This window comes from Henckelia pumila, chromosome 4 (assembly GCF_033568475.1).
Source record: "Henckelia pumila isolate YLH828 chromosome 4, ASM3356847v2, whole genome shotgun sequence".
Lineage (NCBI taxonomy): Eukaryota > Viridiplantae > Streptophyta > Magnoliopsida > Lamiales > Gesneriaceae > Henckelia > Henckelia pumila.
The window spans coordinates 21330527-21345510 of NC_133123.1; positions in this window are offsets into that span (position 1 = coordinate 21330527).

Here is a 14984-nt window from a genome sequence, read left to right on the forward strand (position 1 = left end):
TAATATTATCAATAATTCATGTAAGCTTATAAATATAATTGTTACGTTTATTATAGTTTTACATTAACACAATATTGATATTGAAACATATGTAATTATTATAGCTCGATCGAGTTTTCTATTTTTTTATTAATTTTGAGAAATTATGACATGCTTCGTACCATGAATTCGTCTTATTTTCTATCTCATGTATGCATGATTTCTTTTTTATTTGTTAATAAACGAGATATGTTAATAAAATTATATTAAATATAATTTTGTAATTTTCTATGTTATATGTTGATCATTATTGGTTTATGGAAAAAAATTGGTATACATAATGCATTCGAAACCTTAATTTAAATTATTGCGTCAAATATTTTTTTTATTTTATATTTGAGATTTTCTCTCTTTAACGATTTTTTCATATCATGTGTTTTTTATTCTCCATGAAAAAATTATTATTATCATCTTTAATAACAATTCTTGTGATATTATCTTCATTAATCATTTGCATTTTTCTATAGTTATTATTTAATTAGGCGGTCTCTTTTTTATGCTAAAAATATTTACTTGCAAAGAATAACAATTATTTCATCATTCTCATCTGCATTCTGGTATGTTATCGTTTTTCATTACTTGTATGTCAGTATAGTTAACGATCAATGTATTTGTTGGACATCCTCTTTTCTTTTTGATTTCTCATTTTTCGAAATCTACTGATCTCTTTTTTCTTACAATGATCTCATTGCTAAAATTTTTGATTGAATTTTAAATGTTTTTAATTACAAATGTTAACATTCCATATTTTATCTCAACTATTTTGTTTCATATTTTTTCTTTATTTATTCATCTGATTGAAAATTTGCATCAATGTAATTTTTACAGGATCTTTAATTTAATGTGAGACGTGTCATCCATAATTTTTCTAGACTTCTTGTTTTGATTTATTAATTAGCCCGTAGTGGATTGATTAACATAGATATATTTACAGACGTCAATAGTATTTAAATAATATCAATCTTATAGTTTTGCTAAAAATAATTGAAGATTCATCTCCAACTCTTGTAAAAATATTCTTTCATTAATTGTAACATCATCTCATAAAATAATTGCTATAGATTTTAGATTTTTGAGGAGGAAAAATAGTTAATTTTTTAAATTTAAACTTTTACGTATATGATATTTGTGTGTTGGTTTGTTCTTTATTTATTATTTTGGATTAAAACTTGACTTCATATGAATTGATTTATTTTAACACCGATGTCTAATATATATATATATATATATATATATCAATACCATTTAAAAATCTAATATTTTGTTATATTTATGAACTCATGATATAATTATTTAGTTCAATAAGTCCTTACGCAAATTAAAATATATAAGATTTTTTGTTGAAAAAATATGTCATTCTATATATAAACAAATAAAAATTAAAGTATTTTGGTGTTTCAATCTTTTAGTAAACTGGATAAGTATTTAATTTAATTAAATTTTTTGTGAAAAAAATATGTTCACTTTATCTACAAGAAAATAATAACTAAAGTATTTTGGTATTTTAATCTTTTTGAAAACTGGAACCTTATCTAATATGTACACATTATCAATTTTGATCTTATCATAATAATTTATTTTACAAAAATATCTTCATAGAATTTATCAAATGTGTACTAACCAAGGATAAAGTTGAAAATACACAATGAAAAACTTTGACTTTGGTTCACACTTTTATAATTGGTATAGATATATATTAATTAATTAATTTATATATAAGAAGAGATTAAATTTAGAAAATTAAGGAGAATAGAGATGGTGGAAATTGAAATGTATAAGGATATTTATATCAGGTTTCACCAACACACCAAAGTAATTTAAAAGAAAACATTGAGAGGACACCTAGCTAGAAGCATTGTCATGTAGGGTGTTGAACTATGATATGATTTGATTTTGGATAAAAACTCAAAAAAATCAAGTTATCGGCCTTACAAATTTTCATACGAAATCAAACAAAACCTTAAAATTTTACTATCCAAACCATTTATTTTGGTTTGTCCTAAATAATAATATTATGATTAATTTGAAGTTTTGAGTTTCATAGCTAATTAGTGCATGATATTTTTACTTAAGAAAAAAAATACTCATTGACACTATATACAAGCAGAGTGAACACTTTATTTGACTATAAACTGCAATTATTATAATCTGGAAGCAAACTATGAATTTTATTTATTTGTGCAATTTATTTATTTTTATATATTGATAAAATAGAATCTTAATTTTGGTGATGATATTAATGCAACAATCAAACACTGAGCAAATCGATTAAACAAGTTAAGCAAAACCAAGAATACAATTTGATCTCAATCAAAGGAAACATTTGATCGTTCAAACTTTTGAAGATGATTGGCAATTGAAGATATATTTTGAACTATTCATAACAATCTTCCAATGACTAGACCAGATTGATATACCAGACCAGTTCAGAGACAATCAGACCAAATCAGATAGATCGTATCAGATCAGATAGAACCGGACCAGGTCAATCAATTCGTCTGAACATCATGCTAATTCAGTCTAAATTGTTAGAGATAAAGCCAAAATAAGTTGGTGGAAATAAAAAACGTTGTCATTCGTACTCGATAACATTCAAATTGTCCCACTACTCTTGTACCATTTTTGAAAATAGGACGCGTGGCACGTTGTGCTTGAGTGTCAGCTATTTTTGGAACAAATCATCACGGATTAAATTTTCAAACGTTGGATGAATCACCACTATAAATACTTCATGATGGACATTGTTCATCTTTCCCCACGCATTCAAAGATTCTAAAGGCTTGCAAGTATTTCGAGCAAGAACCAGATCAAATCACAAAACTGCTATCATATGCAAGTTGCAATATCAGATCAATCAGAGTGATCAGGCGCTCAAGCTTAGAAGAAGCATTGTCGAATTTTCGTTATAATTTGTAACTCAATCAGAACGTAATTGAATTGAGAGTGTGTTACTAAGAGTTCCTTTCAAGGATTATTGGATTGAATTTGTGCAAATCGTTGTATAAATCAAATTCTTCTAGTGAAAATCCTTTTGAAACAGAAGAATGGGGGACGTTGAAGTTTTAGCTTCGAACTTCCATAAAAATCTCTTGTTCCTTACTTTTATTTTCTACACTATTTAATTCAATCTGCCTTAAGCTATTCAGTTCAATTAGTGCGTGAGAAAATATTCGCCTGACCAAATGAGTTCTCGCAAACAAATTTGTTAAGCACAATTTCTAACAATTGAAATGTTAACTCAACTTAATTGTAAGACAAGTTTTAGAAATATTTTAAAGTGTATATTCAGATCTCTCTACACACATATTCAATCCTAAGTACATCATCATCATCAAACTATGAATTTTATATACTTGTGCAATTTATTTATTTATATATGTGTGTGTGTACATGTATATATTTATATCAATCGATCGACACTACCTAAATTTTTGGAATATGATTATGTTTAGTTGAACTTTGAAAGGAATTTTAATTTCTTGATATTCTCGGTCTTAAGTTGCAATTAATATTTGATTTTGATTTTTAGACAAGTCAAAATATTTGGTGAATATTGTGTGTATATTTCGAATATTCTATGAAATATATTTGTCTTGATAAGGTAGTTGATAGATATATTAAGTATTCAATATTATCAAGATATGATTTACTAGATTTAATAGAATTTTATTCTTACTTAAACATGTTTTCTTATTCGTGTAGGACTCTATCTAAGGAAACCTTCTAGTCTTGGATTCTAATATATAAATGAAGGGTTTCACGCACAAGAAGGTTAACTGCTTCAGACGTACAATCCGCTGCTTAATCTCTGAAGAATTCTGTTGAAGAATCAAAGATCTCTGAAGCAAAGTTTTGCAACCTTCGTTGTAGCATGTCCCCGTGTTGCCGTTAGTATTGAAGACATCGAAGACAACACTGTGGAAATTGTGTTGTTGAAGATCTTTACTGTCTCTTCAATTTAGGTTACGGAAGTTGCATATATTGTTTTTATTCTGATTTATTTAGGATGCAAGTTTGATTTCTCAACTTGTTGAGAAATTTAGGATTTATTGATTTTTCATAAAGTCACTAGTATTACTTTGTAAGACCGACCTTACCTTTTCTAGTGATATTTAGGCCTAAGGCACCCGCACGAGTTTTATACTCATGCAAAATTAATCACTCGTGTTTTATTTACGCTTTAAATTTTTGTTGCAATGTGTTATCGTTGGTGTTACAACACCAAGTACAACACTGCCTGTTTTTACTTAACAAACCACGTACAACGTTTCTTTCACGTGGCATCAGAGCCACCACTTGACTTTACTAAGTGATTTCCTGATTTTTGTTAAAGGTTTGTTATGGATGCTCCGTATACTAATGCAATTCGTCCACCGATTTTGGATGGGACAAATTACGGCCCTTGGAAATTGAAGATGATCATATACATTCAATCCATTGAGTCCAAGGGCTGGCACCGTGTTCTTGATGGTTGGTCACCGCCTATGAGAGATGATGATATACCTGGACCAAAGCCAAGAGCACAATGGACAGCCGATGAAAATATTGCATCTATTTATAATGCAAAAGCTCTTAATGCTATTTTTACCTCTGTTGATATGAACATGTTTAACCTAATTGGTACTTGTGTTTGTGCAAGGGATGATTGGGAAAAACTTCAAACTCATTGTGAAGGCTCGGCAAGTGTCAAAAAGACAAAGATGCGTCTCATAACCACAAGATTTGAGAAAATGAGAATGGAAGAAAATGAGATCATCATGGAATACAATGGAAGATTGAAGATTCTTGCAAATGAAGCATCTGTTCTTGGTGATCCTATTTCCAACGAACGAATAGTAAGCAAAGTACTTCGTTCTCTCCTAAAGAGGTTTCACACCAAATTTTGTGCTATAGATGAATCCAAGGATACATCTATAATGGGTTTGGATGAATTAATCAGTTCACTTCGCACTTATGCGATGGAGATGGAAGTAGAAGAGGATCACAAAAGTAAGTCTATTGCTTTTCAAGTGTCTAATGATTCTTACAATAATTTTTCTGAAATGAAGCAGGAAGTAAACATATCTGATCTTGAAGATGACTCAATTTCTTTGATCTCAAAGAAATTCAATGATTATCTTAAAGTGACGAAAGAGAAAAGAAAAGGTGAGAAAGGTGCACAACCTTCAAAGTTTCCTAGTCTAACCCTGTCTGAAAAACTTCAGAAGCCAACTACTACTCAAGGATTTAGGCCAAAGTATGACAGCAAAAATAAGTCCTCAAGTAAGAATTTTGATAATGTTCAATGCAAGGAATGCCGCGGATATGGACACTATGCATACGAGTGTGCCAATCATCTTCGAAAAGGTATGAATGTTTCCCTGAGTGATGAAGAGTCTGAGGAAGAACAAGAAAAGGATGAACAGGTAGATCTTATTTCTTTTACTGCTTTGCTGGAAAAAAGAAAAATTTCAGGTGAATCCCTATGGTGTTGGGTCCGGTGTTGCAACACCAGGGCGCAACACAATTCAAAATTCTGTATGTTTTGTGGCTTCTAACGTTGATGATTTTAGTGTTCATGAGGAACAGTTAGCCAATTTTTCCACTTTGAAAGGTGTTCATAAACTTTATGAAGAGTTGTATACTGATTGGATCAAAAGAAACAAGTTGAATACAACTCTCTCTAAAGAAAATACCGAATTGAAAGTTGCTGTGGCTAAGCTGGAAGTTATCATGAGTAAGAAAGACATGGAATTGGGATGTGTGAATATGGAACTTGAAAAAGCAAAAACAACTCTTGCCAGATTTAATTCAAGTTCGAACAAACTTGATTCTCTTTTGACTATGGGCAAAGATGATAAGTTTGGACTTGATTTTAAAGATAGTGTGTTTGAAATTGGTGAATCTTTTAAGTCACCAGTATTTGTGAAGGAAGGTAGTAATACTTCAAATCAACCTTCAATGGCTTCCCAAGGTAAGAAACCTATCCCAAAGAAGGATGTTCCTGTCCCAACGCCAAAACAATGAAAACGTCCTTTTGTATGTCACTATTGTCTCAAACCTGGTCACATCAGGTCGTTCTATCATAAGCTCAAAAATTACTATATTTTGTGGGAATCTAAGCAAGTGTTGTCTCCCATGTTGCACAACACCAAGCACAACACTGGAAAAAAGAGACCTACTATGAAGAAAGTTTGGGTACAAAAGTCTGATGTTAATTGTTTTGTTATTTATACTTCCCTGAAAGCTAACACTGCAGGAAATTGGTATTTTGATAGTGAAAGCTCTCGACATATGATAGGTTTGAAAGATTACCTCACGGATTACGTTGAACAAAATGGTGGTAAGGTGACCTATAAAGGTGGTGCAAAAGGAAGAATTGTTGGCAAGGGAACACTTAATGTGGAAGGATTTCCAAAACTTCACAATGTTCTGCATGTTGAAGGACTAAATACAAATTTAATTTTGATCAGTCAATTATGTGATGATGATTTGCATGTGAAGTTTGATAAAAATATTTGTGAAGTGTTTGACAATGCTAACCGATGTGTTATTATGGGTAAAAGATCAGCTGATAATTGCTACCAACTCGGTGAGGAATTGGCTTGTAGACACTCAAAGGTTGATGATTTTAGTCTATGGTACCAAAAGCTTGGTCATGTAAATTTCAATACTTTAAAAAACTTGAATAGGTTTGAGGCAGTCAGAGGATTGCCAAATCTAAAGTCTGGTGTTCCATACATTTGTGGTGCATGTTAAAAATGTAAGAAAACCTGTGTGTCGCACCCGGTGTTACAACATTGTGGGACAACACGGTGTCTTGAACTTTTGCATATGGATTTAATGGGTCCTATGAAAGTTGAAAGTTATGGAGTTAAGAAGTATTCTTTGGTATGTGTTGATAATTTTTATCGGTTTACATGGGTAAGATTTCTTAGAGAAAAGTCAGATACTTTTGATGTTTTCAATAAATTGTTCAATAAGATTACTAACCTACATACTTTGAATGTTGCTAGGATTAGAAGTGATCATGGAAAGGAATTTGAGAACTCATCTTTTTTTTTTCTTTGTGTGACAAGAAGGGCATATCACAAGAGTTTTCTGCTCCCAAAACTCCTCAACAGAATGGCATAGCCGAAAGGAAGAATAGGACATTGCAGGAGATGACTAGGGTGATGATGAGCTCAAAAAATATCTCTAAGAGATTTTGGGCAGAAGCATTAAACACTTCATGTCATATTTCTAATCGAGTTTATTTTAGAAATGGTTCCTCGATGACCTCATATGAAATACTTATGGAAAAGAAGTCAAATCTCAATTATTTTCATGTGTTTGGATGTGTGTGTTATGTTCTAAATGATAGAAATCACCTAGCAAAATGTAATGCCAAAAGTGATAAATGTTTGTTTCTTGGTTATTCTACAAATAGTCGTGCTTATCGTATGTATAACCTAAAAACCAAAATAATTATGGAATCTATTAATGTTGTTTTTGATGATGGTGCAGATCTCAAAGGAAAAACTGTTGAAGATGATATTGAGGGCTTGCTGGAAATTCCTCTCGAAGAACACAGTGTTGTTCCTGATGTCACAACACCAAGTACAACACTGGTTCCTCCAGAAACTGTCCATGAAGAAATTTCTCAAGATAATGAGGAAATTGAAGTTATCACTAAAAAGGATATTCCAAACAAGATACAGAAAAATCATCCTGCATCACAAATCATAGGGAAAGTTCATGGAACTAGGCAAACCCGAGCTAAGGATAAGGTGGAGTACCGCAAGATGGTTGGGTTAGTATTCATGAGTTCCGTGTACTCACAAGTAAGGCATTCTTGTTTTGTTTTGAATTTTGGGTAAATATTATGCATGAGAAACTTGAGCAATTTGTCCAAAATGATGTGTGGTTTTTGGTTCCACCTCTTGATCATGGTAATGTCATTGGTACAAAATGGATTTTTAAAAACAAAATCGATGAATCAGGAAACATCATTAGGAATAAGCAAGTTTGGTTGCTCAATGATATACACAGGTTGAGAGGATTTATTTTGATAAGAACTTCGCTCATGTTGCCCGTATTGAGTCAATCCGACTATTGCTTGCTATTGCATGTCATATGGGTATAAAACTTCACCAAATGGATGTGAAGAGTGCGTTTTTGAATGATATTTTAAATGAGAAGTGTATGTGAAGCAACCAAAAGACTTTGAGGATCCACATCACTTGGACCATGTTTACAAGTTGAAAAAAGCACTTTACGGCTTGAAGCAAGCTCCCCGAGATTGGTATGGTAGGTTGACCGAGTATTTGCTTGAAATTGACTTCAAACGAGGTAAGGTTGACAAAACTCTTTTTATTCAAAATTCCAAAGGTGAAATTCTTATTTTTCAAGTTTATATGGATGACATCATCTTTGGTTCTTCTTCTCAAAAGCATGTTGATAGTTTTGTTAATTGCATGTCTTATACTTTTGAAATGAGCATGGTAGGAGAATTAAATTACTTTATTGGATTGCAAGTCAAGAAATTAAATGATGACATTTTTCTGTGTCAAAGTAAGTATGCAAAAAATTTGGTAAAAAAGTTTTGTAAAGAGAATGTTAAAAACATGAAAACTCCAATGAGCTCGAGTGAAAAAATTAGGAAAAGACAGTATTGCGGCTGGTGTTGACAACACCATGTATCGCAACATGATAGGGATTCTTTTGTATTTGACTGCTAGTCGTCCCGATATCATGTTCAGTATGTGTTTTTGTGCCAGGTACCAATCTTATCCAAAGGTAACTCATTTAAAAGCTGTTATGCGAATCTTGAAATATGTTTCGGGTACATTGGATTTGGGATTATGGTACACAAAGAAAACTAACACTAATCTTATTGGGTTTAGTGATGCTGATTGGGCTGGTGATGTTAATGATAGAAAAAGCACTACGGGTAGGTGTTTCTATCTTGGCAATAATTTGGTTTCATAGTATAGTCATAAGAAAAATTCTATGTCACTTTCGACTACTGAATCTGAATATGTGGAAACCAAAAGTTGTTGTTCACAAATTCTTTGGATGAACCAAATAATTGAGGAATATGGTTTTAAGAGTGAACCCCCCATTGTTTATTGTGATAATTCGAGTGCTATTGATATATCAAAGAATCCGGTCCAATGCTCTCGCACAAAACACATTGACATACGTCATCACTTTATTCGAGATTTGGTAGAAAAAGGTATGATTCGAATGGAGTTTGTTGGAATCAATAACCAATTGGCAGATATTGTTACTAAAACATTAGATCATGAGAGATTCTCAACTCTTCGAAGGTCTCTCAGCATGTGTGCATTATAATTTTTTTTGCATGTGTTGTCCTCGGTGTTACAACACCATAGACAACACTAATGTTTTTTTTCATGCATTTTTAGGTTTTTAGGCATTCTGCATTCACTTTGTGCTGTGTAGTGTTTAATCTCTATTATGCTGATTCGATTAATGCCAAGTTTTTCTGCAAAAATCTTTTTGTAAACGCTGGCACTTGAAATTCGAACTCTGACTAAACCACTAAGTAGTTGAGGGATGTACGTGTATTCCATGTTCGTGTCCCATGTGAAATGTGATTTCGCAAATTCGGAGTTTAACATTTTAATAAGTTTGATGACCAATGTCATGAAAACAAACTTTTTCAATAATTAGAAGAAAATGGAAAAAGCTACCTATTTGAGTCCAATGAATACTGTTCTTTTAGTGTGCAGGCTACCACTTCTGAAATTTTTCTAAAAACAAGGGTAATCAAGTGTGTAAGTTTCAAATTCTTTTTGAAAAACTTTGGTGTTATTGATGATGCTGGAACACGAGAAGCAAAACTATACTTGTGAACATATCATGTGCTTTTGATTGCATTTTGATTGCATGTTACATTCTGTTTTAGGCATAAAATAGGTCATGCATATGCATTTTGTTAAATATGGTTCTGTTTTTGGGTAAAGTTCCATATAGACAAATTCTGATGAATTGCCCTATTTACTAAAAATTGAATTTTTGTGAATGATTTTTGTTTCAGTGGAGTTAAGCCGACGAGGAGTTAATTTTGGAAGATTTGAGCTGAAATATTTACCTCGGATTAGTGCCTTATTTATGGGATTTTATCTCTTAATCTCGGTTTTTAAATTTTGGCCGTTAGAAAAGTTACCGTTAGTATTTTGGAGAGGTAAGGATTTAGGGTAAATATGAGTTTGTTAGAGGAAAAATATTACCGTTTGTGATAAGGATTATATATATGATTTTTCGTATTTATCGGGCATTATCATCTTCTTGAATTGTCAATTAACCCTATTTTTTTCTCTGCAAACTCTACCCCTCTCTCACTCTCAAATTCGATTTTTAATGGCAGACTTTGATTCTCAAGATATTAGAAGCGAGATGGGGCATTTGGATTATGATGTTTGTAACACCGGAAGCTCCTCCATCATCATCTTCTCTGCCGATTGTTCCTGTTCCTATGGAACATGTTCTTCTTGCGATTATCGCACCAGGAGAACCTGGAAACGAGATTGACGTGGAGAATTTGCCCAATTTTGATGTCTTGAATCGAGTTCACCCTACTCCACCTATGGCTCGAAGATCAAAAAGGCAGGCAGGATACGACCCTGATTTTACTCAGTCCAAAAGGTTTTATAAAAGTCCTCGCATCTCCATGGCCGAAGAAGATCACACTTTGGGAGATGACTGTGATAATGCGACTTATGAGTTTGTGGCTCGCAAAAAACCCTCATCCACTGCTGCTTCTGCCTCCGCTCCGATTGTGGAATCTGCCTCTGAGAGTAGTGATACAAGCTCTTCTGATGATGTTTCTCTTCCTACTCAAAGCAAGAAAACAGATGCGACATCATCCTCTTCTAAGGAGACTCCATTTTTAGATGAAGATGTCACTTTGGCACAAATTTTGGAAAGCCTCAAGCAAGGGAAGACTGCTCCCTCTGCTCCCACAGGTCATCAACCTGATGATGAACCGGATGCTGAGATGATGGAGGAATTTTCCGTGGGCAAATCACATCAAGAAGAAGTTAATTCCTCCACTTCCTCCTCTACTGACTCTGATGCAAGCTCCTCCGACAAAAGTGTTGACATTACAGCAGAAGAGGAGTCTAATGAAGTTTCCAGCATGGATGCTGATGAAGATCCTCTGGAACAAGAGGTTGTTTCTACTGATGAAGCCAGTGTTGGTGTTGGTGTTGTCAACACCACATACAACACTGTTGATGAGGACTGTGACACTAATGCTGCTCATTCCCTCATGTTTTATCCTGGTGAAGCTGCTGCTGTGTGGCCTCTCTTCATTCATAGAGGACTGCTGGATGAGAGGAACATTGATGTACGCTCCTATGATAGATACAATCTAATTGATTTTTTGAAGCTTAGGAAGCTTTATTCTACTGTTGTTGTTGTGATACCCTATTGTAAGAGGGTGATTCTGGAATTCTACGTCAACCTAACTTCAAGCATTGAAGATCCAGACTCGGCGAAGTATGGTTTGGTTTATCTTCGGGGCAGATTGTTTGAGTTTACCCCAGCTGTCATAAATTCTCTTTATTCCACCCCGAAAGTTGATGAAGGCCATCCTCCAGACATCAATGAAGTCATTTATGTTCTCACGGGTGGTATGGTCAAAAAATTCACTGACCATTTTTCTGCAGCTAAGCTCACGTCATTTTATTCTGTGCTGCACAAGCTGGCTATAAGGAATTGGATGCCTTCTTCAAACTCCACCGTGGTAACACGGCCACAGGCATTCATTCTCTATGTCATAGGGACTGGGAGTCCTTTCAACTTTGGGAAGCAGGTATTTCGAACCGTGCTCCAGTTTGCTGATGGAGGACTCGAGTCTACAAAGCTACCTTTCCCATCCTTGATATATGACATTTTAGAGTCTCAGGAATTCATCCGCAATATCACAGAAGATCTCTTTGATCAACCTGAGATTTTGAAGATAACAGTTGGTCTCCTCAAGGGAAATCGAGTTCTTGATTTGCCCTGGACTACTAATCCTACCCCTGCTGCTGAAGTTGCTGATGTTGCACCCGATGTTGCCAACACGGGTAACAACACTGAAGAAACAGTGCCTTCTACTCCTCTGAAATTTACTACTGCTACCATTCAGCTCCTGATGACACGTGCTGAGGAGAAGATCGCTCTAGCACAGGAAGATATTGCCTTCTACAGCACGGTGTTAGCTGATTTTCGAAGACAACTTGACATTTCTGGCCAAATAGGGGGAGATAGTGTACAAGCTGCTGATGAAGCTGGTCCATCTGGGACTAAATATCATTATGAGGAAGCAACTGATCAAGAGGGATCACATAGTGATAGTGATCAGTTTTATTTTTTGCTTCTTCCCTTAGCTTTGCTGTTTAGCTTCATCTTTTTTATTAATATAACTGTTTTCGTTTGCTCTAGTTATGTGCTACATTGCTCTTATATGCTAATACTAGATTAAAATCTTCTAACCCTCTTATGCTCTTTATATGAATTATAGAATCCCTAAGTGTCATGGTTCGTGTTATCTTTGATGTTGCCAACACGAGGGACAACACTTCAGGGGGAGACTTACAATTTAGGGGGAGAAGAAGTTTTAAACTCAGGGAGAGTTTATGTGTATTCCTACTTGTGCGATGTTTTGTCCAGAAAGCAAAAAAGGGGAGATTGAAAGGAATTTTAATTCCTTGATATTCTCGGTCTTAAGTTGCAATTAATATTTGATTTTTCTTTCTAGACAAGTCAAAATATTTGGTGAATATTGTGTGTATATTTCGAATATTCTATGAAATATATTTGTCATGATAAATTATATCTTGATAAGGTAGTTGATAGATATATTAAGTATTCAATATTATCAAAATATGATTTACTAGATTTAATAAAGTTTTATTCATACTTAAACATGTTTTCTTATTTGTGTAGGACTCTATATAAGAAAATCTTCTAGTCTTGGATTCTAATCTATTAATGAAGGGTTTCACGCACAAGAAGGTTAATGGCTTCAGACGTACAATCCGCTGCTTAATCTTTGAAGAATTATGTTGAAGAATCAAAGATCTCTGAAGCAAGGTTTTGCAACTTTCATTGTTGCATGTCTCCGTGTTGCCGTTAGTGTTGAAGCATCGAAAACAACACTGTGGGAACTTTGTAGTTGAAGATCTTTACCGTCTCTTCAATTTAGGCTACGGGATTTGCATCTATTGTTTTTATTCTGATTTATTTAGGATGCAAGTTTGATTTCTCAACTTGTTGAGAAATTTAGAATTTATTGATTTTTCATAAAGTCACTAGTATTACTTTGTAAGACCGATCTTATCTTTTCTAGTGATATTTAGCCCTAATGCACCCGCACGAGTTTTATACTCGTGCAAAATTAATCACTTGTGTTTTATTTACGCTTTAAATTTTCGCTGCACTGTGTTGTCGTTGGTGTTATAACACCATGTACAATACTGCCTGTTTTTACTTAACAAACCACGTACAACGTTTCTTTCAAACTTAAATCTACAACAAATAAATTAGATCTATTTGTAATTGAACTGTCTACAAAGATCATTAACAGAAACACCCAAGCTATATAGTTCTTCTTACGCGATTGTGTTATATTATTTGTTATACCATAAGCTATATTTTAATAATGTATAATGTATATCATGCTTGATCATTATTATTCACATTTTTTTTGTCTCCCTCTTTGTTTATTAATACGAGGACTAATAATGATCTAGCATCTCCTATTGGTTGGTTGCCTTTGTACTTGTTTATATCATACCAGGTCGTCTCTCCCTCATTTTCGATAAATACAATGTCAACTATTTTCTTTAATATTAATATACTCATTTCGCAGCCTACCCATTATTGTCAGAATCTGCTCAGTGCTGACCCGTCGGATCAACCCGCTTGATATTGAAAAATGGTGGGTTGGCTCATGAATTTGGTGGCCTGTCAGAAGACGGGCCGAAACGGGTTGGTCTGTTTGGACCATGGGAATGAATCGGCCCGCCAATTTTTTTTTTATAAAAAATTATATTTTAAATTTTTATGTTAATGGATAAGTTTTGAATAATTTATATTTTTTAAAATGTTTTATAAATGATTATAAGCTCTAAAATGATTTATATAATTTATCATAATTTATTTTTATTTGATTAATTTTAAAAATTTATATTATTTATAATGATTTATTTATCTATACTATATTATAATAGTTCAATCACTTAGACTAACGGATTTTGGTGTGTAAAATCACACCAAAAATTCTTTCCATTTTACTCCTAAATTTAACACACATCTCTTTTATGTTAGATCTTATATGATTAAATTATTCTCGCTTTTCTCTAACATTCTTATTTCTTTTTATCTTTATCTCTTTTTTCAATTTTCATCATTTATCAATTCCTATTAAATTATTTACAAATTTTTTTACAGCTTCTCTCTAATTTATATATCAAATTATCAAACACGTGAAATCATGTGCCACGATCGCTAATGTATATTATATTGCACACGTGAAGCGTGTGCTGCGGTCACTAATTTTTAATAAGTTTTTAAATGTGTATATCATTAATAATTTTTTATTTATGATTTTTTTTTAAATCATATTTTTAAATTTTTTGATTTTTTTTTCATTTTTGACAAGTTGGGCTGAAGTATTCCCAACCCGCCATCAATTCGGGCCGGCCCACCCCAGCAGGCCAGGGAGGGTGACCCGAATTGATGGGCCTAGGAGTGATTTTTTTTTTTTGAGAAGTAGTATGACTAATTTTAACATTACTGAGGTTTGTATCTGTGGAGACCCCAGGCTTCGAAAATCTCTAATTTTTTTCTTCTTTTCTTGCTCCAAAGACTCGGAATGGTGACCTCTCATAGTCTTGATCATAATATACAATAAAGAGATGTCCAAAAATCATTCAAACGAGTATAAAATGCAACAAGTTTGAAACTTC